The sequence below is a fragment of the Suricata suricatta genome, chromosome 16 (genome assembly GCF_006229205.1).
Source record: "Suricata suricatta isolate VVHF042 chromosome 16, meerkat_22Aug2017_6uvM2_HiC, whole genome shotgun sequence".
NCBI classification, from domain to species: Eukaryota; Metazoa; Chordata; class Mammalia; order Carnivora; family Herpestidae; genus Suricata; species Suricata suricatta.
The window spans coordinates 25,552,861-25,561,988 of record NC_043715.1 but is presented as its reverse complement, the minus strand read 5'-3'; positions in this window follow the sequence as shown (position 1 = coordinate 25,561,988).

Sequence of the window (9,128 nt, the reverse complement as noted above, 5' to 3'; positions counted from 1 at the left end):
CAGCTGGAGGGGCTGTGGGTGACACGAGTGAGTCCAGGCTGGGATTAGGGAACTTGCTGATGGGACCTTGTTCCCAGGTCCATGGTGGCTCCTTCCCAGTGGCCCTGGGAGGGGCAGAGCTCAGAGGAAGAGTGAGGGGTGGCTGCCTTGCATAGACCAGAGGAAGGTGAGGCAGGGGGCTGGGTTGGCCCTGCCGGGGTGGGAAAGAGAAAGAGTACAGAATTTACGTGACATTCATTCATGGTGAGAAAGGCCATCCCAGCCCCCACATACTCGGTGTCCAGGAGGGGTGGGAAATGAGGCCACCCAGCCCTTCTGCCCACCCAGACCAGGTTCTGGGCAACCTGAAGACTCAGCCTGGAGGAAAGGGATGGCAAGTAGTGCCACTTTGGACTTGAAAAGCTCCCCTCGCCACCTGCTCAGGTCCGGGGGGGCACCCAAGATCTGCCCCTGTCATCTTAGAAGCAGCAGAAAATCTCTCCCTGGGCCGGCTCCAGATGATGCCCAGTAGAGCAGGAGACCAAAGTGTCACTGCCCCTTGGGTCTGGGTGTGGCTGGCAAGCCTCAGACTCCAAATCCATCCTCTGGGCCAAGCTATCAGGTACCGGCCTGCACCCCCAGAAATGCAACGGTCAGCTCTAGTGGGGTCGACCCCAGCCATGGAGCAGGCCTGGCCTCCACAACACTGGGGCAGGGTCTGTCAACCTGTTGCAGGCCCCACCCTCCCCCTCAGCTGCCCACCTCCTCCCAGCCCCCTGGATCCCACCCTTTCCTCTCTTTGTGTTGGAAACTGGCTGAGGAGCGTAGGAAATGCTGGCCCTCAGGAGCCCCGAAGGCCTCTCAGGCTCAGCTAGGAAATGGCTCAGGAGCTCCTCCACCACAGTGGCCTTGGCTGTCAGCATGGGCCACAGGGCCCCACCCAGGTCTGCCTGAAGCCTGAAGCCTGAAGCCTTAGGGTCACCCAGAAGCCCAGAGGTCGCCAGGCAGGTGGAAGGGTGGGGGCACAGCAGTGAAAAAAGAGAGGATGCTAGACTCCCCGAGCTTTTCCCCAGGGCGCAGACGGGGAAGGGACCTGGCAGGCCTCAGCTCCTCAGGAAATTGCCTGAGGGGACTTCCACCCCTGAGTTCTCTGGTAAAATCTCAAAGAAACCCCTTGGCTGTAGGAACAGCTCATCTGGGGAGCCCTGTTTATTGTCCCCCTGGGGCCCAGGAGTGTGAAGGTCTCTGAGGTGACTTCAAGAGCCCTGCAGTGCAATTGGACACCCCTCCCCCATCAGGATTAACAGGAACCAGCATCTTTAAATTGGTTTTTCTAATGTGGCTGTACCTAAACCCACCATGGGCCCCAACAGCCCCACTTTGCTAATTCCCACATAAGATAATCATGGCTTAACAGATACACACAACGAAGCAAAATATCAGTCTCCCAGGCCAGTGTTGAGAATGTGGCATGTTCCCTCCAGGCTTCTTGCCTCTGTATTTGCACCGCTTGGAGTTTGAGTCCTGAACATCCTGGGCGTCAGCCTGATGCTGAGGGGGCGCACACCTCAGTGGAGGGGGTGACATGACCTGCGGGGGGTCTCCGGGAGAGTGAATGGGTGCCTGAACAGGGCTGGTGACGGCTGGCACTCAGCAACTGCTCGGGGTGCAACTGTGACCCCAGGGGCCGTCTACACTCCCTCACTTACACTTCACTCGTGAGAAAAGCGGGGCTCAGAGAAGTCAAGTGACCTGGCTAATGTCACACAGCTAGGGAGTGGCCGTGCTGGGAGAATTCAGACAGACTGTCTTGCACAGCAGCTCAGGCCCAGCTCACCCTGGTGCTGCTGGAGAACAGAGAGAGGGATGGGGAGGCCCCTGCCCACCCAGGCCTTCCCTCCCCAGCATGTTGTAGACATCGAAGACCCCAGGGCCACCAACAGAGCCCCCTTTCAGGCTGGGGCAGGGGCCAACTGGCCTCTTCCTCCCCCTCCAACTTGGCAGAAAAGCCTTTTTGTTTTTGCTCACACAGAGGCCATTCTCTGGCTCACGGGAGGAATGGCCGGCTTCCTGTCCATCCACGGCCTCCCTGCCTGCAGCCGGCCCCTCCACGTAGATCCAAGAGGGGCAAGGCTCTCTGTGCCTGCACATCCGCCAGTCCTGTCTCTGGGGCCCACAGCTGCCTGGTTTCACCCCCTGGCCCCCTTGTGTGTGTGACTTCACGGGTTGAAACTACCTGTGGTTTGGGGATAGCCACCCCTCAGCTACCCCCCAAATGCTGGCGATTCTGGCCTCAAGGCACTTTCAGGGCACGGTAGTACCACCCTTTTCCTACTGCTCAAGTGGCTTTATGCACCCAAAGCACTGGCAGAGACCCTGCCAGGCTGCTTGTCCTGTCCCAAATGTCCCCTGCACATGCTTGCTTTTGCACCTTTGTTTATGTGTTCGTCCCCAAGGGCTCCTGACGTCTCCCACCCCCACATTGTTCGCCCACCTCAGTCTTTGCCAGAAACAGCCTCCAAACTCCCTTTCCTTGCACATTTCATTCTGTCTAAATTGTGTAGATACTTCAAGGCCCAGGTGAAGTCTTGCCTTCTCCAGATTCCCACCCTCCCTCCTGCAGCGAGTTGAGTTTCCTTCCTTCGCCAGCTCACCCAGCACTCGTGTCCTGACCATTGCTTGTCTGCCTCCAAGCCTAGCCTGGCCACCCTCACAGGCACCCAGTTGTTGATCGTGGCTCCACTGCTCACCTGCTGTGCATCCTTGAGCAAGGCACTCCATGTCTCTGAGCCCAGATTCCTCATTTGTAGAACAGGGCTACTAGCCATGCCTGTTCTGTACACTTGTGAGGTTTGACTGAGGGAAGGCTTGGACACACACAGAACAACACCCCCCCCCCCCCCCCCCCCCCCCCCCCCCCCCCCCCCCCCCCCCCCCCCCCCCCCCCCCCCCCCCCCCCGTCCATGCCAGCCTCTCGATAGTTTGCTAATATCCCTGTTTTAGGAAGCTGAGGAGGCTTCCCTCCTTGCCTTTCTCTCCAGGAGTGTTTGTGGGATGGGGTCAGAGGTCTCCAAGCCTGGGGACAGGTGCCAGGAGGAGGGACATTCCTGCCCCATCAGCTCTCCTCCCAGCTGGTGAGCCCCTCCTCCCCCTCTGCACCAGCCCTTCTTCCCAGACCCTGACTCGGGCTCCTCCCCAAGGGCTCCTGACATCTCCCACCCCCACATGGTTCGCCCACCTCAGCCAGAAATAGCCTCCAAACTTCCTGTCAATTAAGGCCAAGCTAAAAGGCCCCTCCTGGGGGGAAAAAAAAACCGGTATCATTCCCTGCCAGCATGGATCACAGCAATAAACTAGATTCCATTAAGAAATCATTCTGAGTCACTGGAAAGGGAGAAGCAGCTATTCCCCGATAATTTCATCCAAAAATACACAACACCCTCCTAAAACCTGTCAGCTTCAGTCAGATCATACTCTCTGTGCCCCTGGGGATACTGAGGTCTTGAAGGGGGCTGAATGGGCCACAGTCCCTTGCTGACTCTCAGCTGACTTCTGGTTAGGCAGGACAGGCCTCCCCTCCGCCACCATCCCCGCCCCGCCCCCTGCCCCCCTTTTACTCCTCTCCCTGCCCCCATCCCATCCCCATGTGGGGCCTCCCTGTCTGCTCTTTGGGAGAACTGAGGACAGGGTGCTCTGATTAATCCTGCCTTCCTGATAAAGGGCATTTCTGCACTTCATGGAGCACAGCTCATGGAGAAGGGCTCTGCCCTCTGCAAAGAGCCCCCCATTGTCCTGGGAGAACAGCCCCTCCCTCCCTCTCAGGCCTCAGATTCCGGTAGAGCTGACCCCATCCCCTTGGTGGCCAGATGATCTCAAGACCCAGGACCAGCCAATTAGCACCCTAGCTCATGGTTCAGGGGTGGGCAGAACAGCCATGCCTGGCCAATCAGGGCCTCCCTGTGACTTTTTCTGGAGCCCCTGGGAGAGAGCAGCCCTGCGTCTGCTAGGATTGCTGAGCTACTAGAACTGGAACCTGGAGCTGCGGATGGAGTATCTTGCCACCTCATGCAGACAGCCTGACTCGGAGCAGAGACAGCACAGAGGAAAACGGAGCCTTGAAGAGTCTGGAAGGCAACATTTGAGCACCTGGACCCAGCCATGCCTGAAGCTCTAGGGCCCTAGGCTTTTGGTTACATGTATCAATAAATTTGCTTTATTTTTTTAAGACATGGTGAGTTCTTACTGGTTTGGGTTTTAATTTAAAAAATTTTTGCCTTGACTGATGCCCCGGGTTCCAAACTTGAGTTCCCAACTTGTGCTTAGCTTAATGCATTCTTTTTGCCCATCGAGGAGTCTTTTTAGGATAGCACCAAACCCCATGACCACAACACACCCATCTCTTCAACCCTTGACTGTTTACTGAGAACCAGGGCTCTCTCTCTCTGACGCAACCCCCCAGCCTCAGTAATGCTGCGTAAGAAAATGTGGAACACCTGAGTCTTCACGAGTCCCTGGGAATCAAGTAGCCAGATGGTGGCAGGTGGGGGGCCTGAGGAGCCTCAGTTAACTGTCACATGGGCTTTTCCAGATCGCAAAAGGTAAGTGAGGACAATAAGGAAACCACAGAAACAGCAAAGATGACTAAAAAATGCCAACAATTTCTACTCTCCTGCTAAACAATCCTAGCATTTGAATGTAAACCCTCTAGGCTTCCCCTTATGAGTATATATTAACATATTTTATTTTTAAATATGAGTTCAAACCAGGCATGTTGTTTTTTACCTGCCTTTTCCATTGAATATAGCATGAGCTTTGGATGAGAAATGTTAAGATACAGAAAACTTTCACTTTATTTGTGGCTTGAATTTTTATGAGCATGTATTATATGCCCATAATGATGAAATAAGTAAACAGTCTCTCTTGAACCCCTTTTTGCGTCCACAGATGATTTTCTTTTGGTGGATGCATCCTATGGATGCCCCAGAGGATCTTCCTCAACCCATGGCAAGACAGTTACAGATAATATTTTAGAAAGATCCAGAATTATCACAAATAGTTCTCAAGGGCTCATACTGCACCCAACATTATATGCTTTACTGTAGTTAATCCTGATAAGAACCCCATGGGGTAGTTTTTCTGTTTGCATTTCATACCAGAAGAGCACGAGGCTCAGAGAGGTGAAGGGTTTTGCTCAGGGTCACACAGCTAATAAGTGGTGAACTCAAGCCCCCACTTGCTTCTGAATCCAAACCTGGTATGTTTAAGGAACAGAAAGTCTGATAAAGGCGGGGGGTGGGGGAGGTGGGGGAGGGAAGGGAAGTGGAGCAGGTCCTGCCAATGGAGTCAAGAGTTGGATTTATTCTAAGCCTGACAAGAAAGCTTTGGATAGTTTAAGCAGTAGGGAGAAAGGTGACATGATGTCCGATTTTAATGTATTTCTCTGGCTATTGTATATTTTGATAAACTACCTTTGCAAACATCCAGGATTCTTAGCTTCAGAGAAAGTCCTAGAAGTAGAATCACCAGCCCACAATATTCTAAGACTTTTATCACATACTGACAAATTACTCTCTAGAAAGTAGCACCTGTCTCGACTCTTTACTCAAGTGGCTGAGGACCCCACCCCCCCTCAACACACACTAGGTATAAGATCATCCTTATCAACATGATTGGTGATGGTAATATTACTTTGTTGGTTTTACTTATGGCCCTTTGATTACTGTGGAATTTACCCAATTTGGGAGTATTTTTAGGTGTGGGTAGGGATTGCCTGCTCATGCCTATTGCCTGGCTTTCTTTGGGGGTGTTTCTTCTTAGTGATTTGTAGGAACTCTTTATATTGTGAGGAAATTGGCCCTTTGTTAAACAATGAGTTTTAGAGCTACAAAGTTCTCAGCCTAAGCCCCTCTTGTACAGATGGGTAAACTGAGGCCTGGACAAAAACAGGAACTGGCCCTAGTCAGTGCTCTCAATTCTGTAGAACTGAAGAACCATGCTAGTTCCAGGAGGATGCCCATGCCAGGTGTGTTCACTGCCCAAAGACAGCCCCCTCCAGCCCCTCCTGATGTGTATAAAGTTCTTTGTCCAACAGAGCCTCTTAGCTCCTAATGGAGAGGAAGACATTCAGCAGACAAGGGGCTCTGTGTGCAGATGATATCACCCATGGAGGAGCGGGTCCCAGAGAACAGAACTTAGTTTCCTGAGTGGGGTCAGGTGTTGGGGGTGTGCTCCTGTCTCCTCTTGTCCCCAGATACCAGGAGGGGACCCATAATTTTACTGGGAGGCCAGCTGCACAGACACTCTGCACCAGCAGTCTGCTCTAGGCTGTGAGGACAGCAGGACTCATCTTAAGAACATTTTAAAACATCAGAGAAAGGGTAATGTGGTGAATTAGAAAAAGTCCTAGATCAGGGCTCAGAGCCCAGCTCTGTCTGGCAACTTCCATGAGTGCTCAGCCTTTGCTGTAAGATGGGAATTCAGCTCAACGGTGGGCTTAAATCTGGGCAAACAGGAGGCCCTGCTTACTGGGGCAGCCGCATCAGTGCTGTTGGCCCCCAGAGCCCACCCGCCTATTTCTTGGGGCTGCACACCTCTAGAGAGCCAGCCCTCTCCCACTCTCAGTTTACAATTGCAGAAAGACTGCCCTCGCCCCCCAGCTGTAGGGGCAGGTGAGAAGCAGGGGGAGTGAATCCCCTGTCCCCACTACTGAGGATGGGCAGTAGTCCGAGTCATCTCTGGCCTTTGCCCATACATGAGAACAGCCTGCATGGAAAGGAGCGGCACACAAGGGAACAGAGACTCAAGACAGAAAGACGGCATTGTTTGAGCCCCTGGATATAGCCAGACCTGATGTCCATACCTTTACTTTTTTGTGAAAGCCAATAAAAACTCTCTTCAGTCAATCATTTAAGCTGGAATTTCTGTGATTTGTAACTGAGCAAAATAAAACACACTTGTCACTTAATCAAGTTCCTTGTCACCAAAGTCTGGGACTCAGAACAGACAGCCTCGGGTCACTTACAACTTAGAAGCAGAGTGAAAGCTCTAGAAGCCCAGACAAGCTGTCCCCAGCCACAACGCCCTGCTCACCAAGGTCTGCCAGGTCACCTGATATGCTGACCCCCCCCCCTCCCTCACATCTGTGTGAACTTGAAAGTTGACAAAAGGGCTTTGCAAACACATGATCTTGTTTAGTTTCATAAATGCATTGAGCAGTTTGGGAATCAATACTAAGGAAGTCAATTTTTTCTTTTCTTTTTTTTTTTTTTTTTTGAGCTTATTTATTTACTTTGAGAGAGAGAGAGAGTGTGAGCCGGAGCAGTCTCCGGCAGGAGCACACGGCTTCCAGCAGGCAGCCCCTCCGGCCGGCCTCTGGTAATGTTCTCCCTCCCCTTGCCGGCTAGGCCTAAGGTGGCTTCATCTGGTACCTCAGCTTCCCTCGTAGGGTCCAGTGACCCCGACAAACCTCTGCAAGTCATGAAAACTCTACATTTTACTTGGCCTGTCTGGAGTGAATTCTGTATCCTGCCAGGATTCTGACACACTGGAGAGAAGGTCAAATTCCCAGATCCCTGGAAATGAGTGTTTTTTATTTTTTAATGTTTTATTTATTTTTGAGAGGAAGTAGGAGCAGGGGTGGCACAGAGATAGAGGGGAACAGAAGATCCGAAGAGCACTCTGTGGTGACAACAGAGAGACTGATGTGGGGCTTGAACTCACAAACCTCAAGATCATGTTCTGAGCCTAATGACCTGAGCCTAAGTTGGACGCTCAACCGACTGAGCGCCCCTGTGTCTATTATTTATTTATTTATTTATTTATTTATTTATTTATTTATTTATTTATGAGAGACAGAGAGAGACAGTGAGAGCAGGGGAGGGTCAGAGAGAGAGGGAGAGACAGAATCCGAAGCAGGCTTCAGGCTCTAAGCTAGCTGTCAGCACAGAGCCCGAAGCGGGGCTCAAACCCACAAACAGTGAGATCATGACCTGAGCCGAAGCCAGACACTTAACCAACTGAGCCACCCAGGCGCCCCTGTGTTGTCTACTTTGATATATGCTTACAAATGTCCCTTCCAGGTCATGTTAGAACTTGCCTGCCCAGACCATCGGGCAGCCCTGCAGAGACATGGGGATGAGGAGTGGCTCCCAGGGGCTGGGCACCTGGCTGTGGAGGTGCGGGCTCCAGGTCTGAAACCAGCATCCTGGCTGATCACCAATTGCACGCAGTACATCCGGGGAACCTCTGGCTGGACACCCGTCCTTGCCAGCCACTTCTGACCACTGCCAATGGAGACGAGCCTGGGGACCTCCCCCACCCCACCCCCACCACCTCCTCCTGCTCAAAGGCCGGACAAAAACCTGACAAGCGTGTTTTCACCAACTTGAGAGTTTCGGCCTCTTTGGGGACTGTTTGTGTTTCGGGTCACGCTGTTGGCTGCCCCCACCTCTTTCTTTTCCTCTGCCAAAATATGTCCCCTAGGCTGCCAGGCTGCCAGGAAGCTGGCAGTTCCTGCCCTGAGCTGCCCAGTGGGAATCTCCTTTTCCTATTCCAGGCCCTTCCATGTCCTCTGTCCCCTTTCATTGTCTCCTCATAGGCTAGCAAATGGGAGACACTGCCTCCATCTTACAGGCAGGGGCCCGGCAAGTGACAGCAGTTTGCTCAAGGTCACTACACAGGGTAGGGACTGTTGGGGGGGGCGGGGGCAGTATCCAACCCCACCCACCCACCGAAACTCAACCATCAGAGACAGGCCTCCTAGCCATCCCCCTCTTCAGCCCATTTACTCATTAACAAATGAGAAACCGTACTGGACACTCACAGCAGAGGGGTGGCCCTTGACCAAATCCTGCCCCCCACCTGTTTTTGTAAATAAAGTTTTGTTGGAACACAGCCACTCCTTGCCGGCTATGTGCAGCCATCCTCCATTATCTGTGGTTTCGCTTTCTGTAGCCTCAGTTCCCGGGGTCAACCGCAGTCCGGAAGTAGATGATCCTCCCGCTGGAATTATCAGAAGGTCAATGACAGCCTACCCCCTGCTGTATCTCAAAGCCTGGGTCATTCACCTTCACTCCACCTCATCACACAGGCATTTCATCATCTCACCTCACCTCGAGAAGAAGGGTGCGTAGGTACAAGAAGGTAAGAGA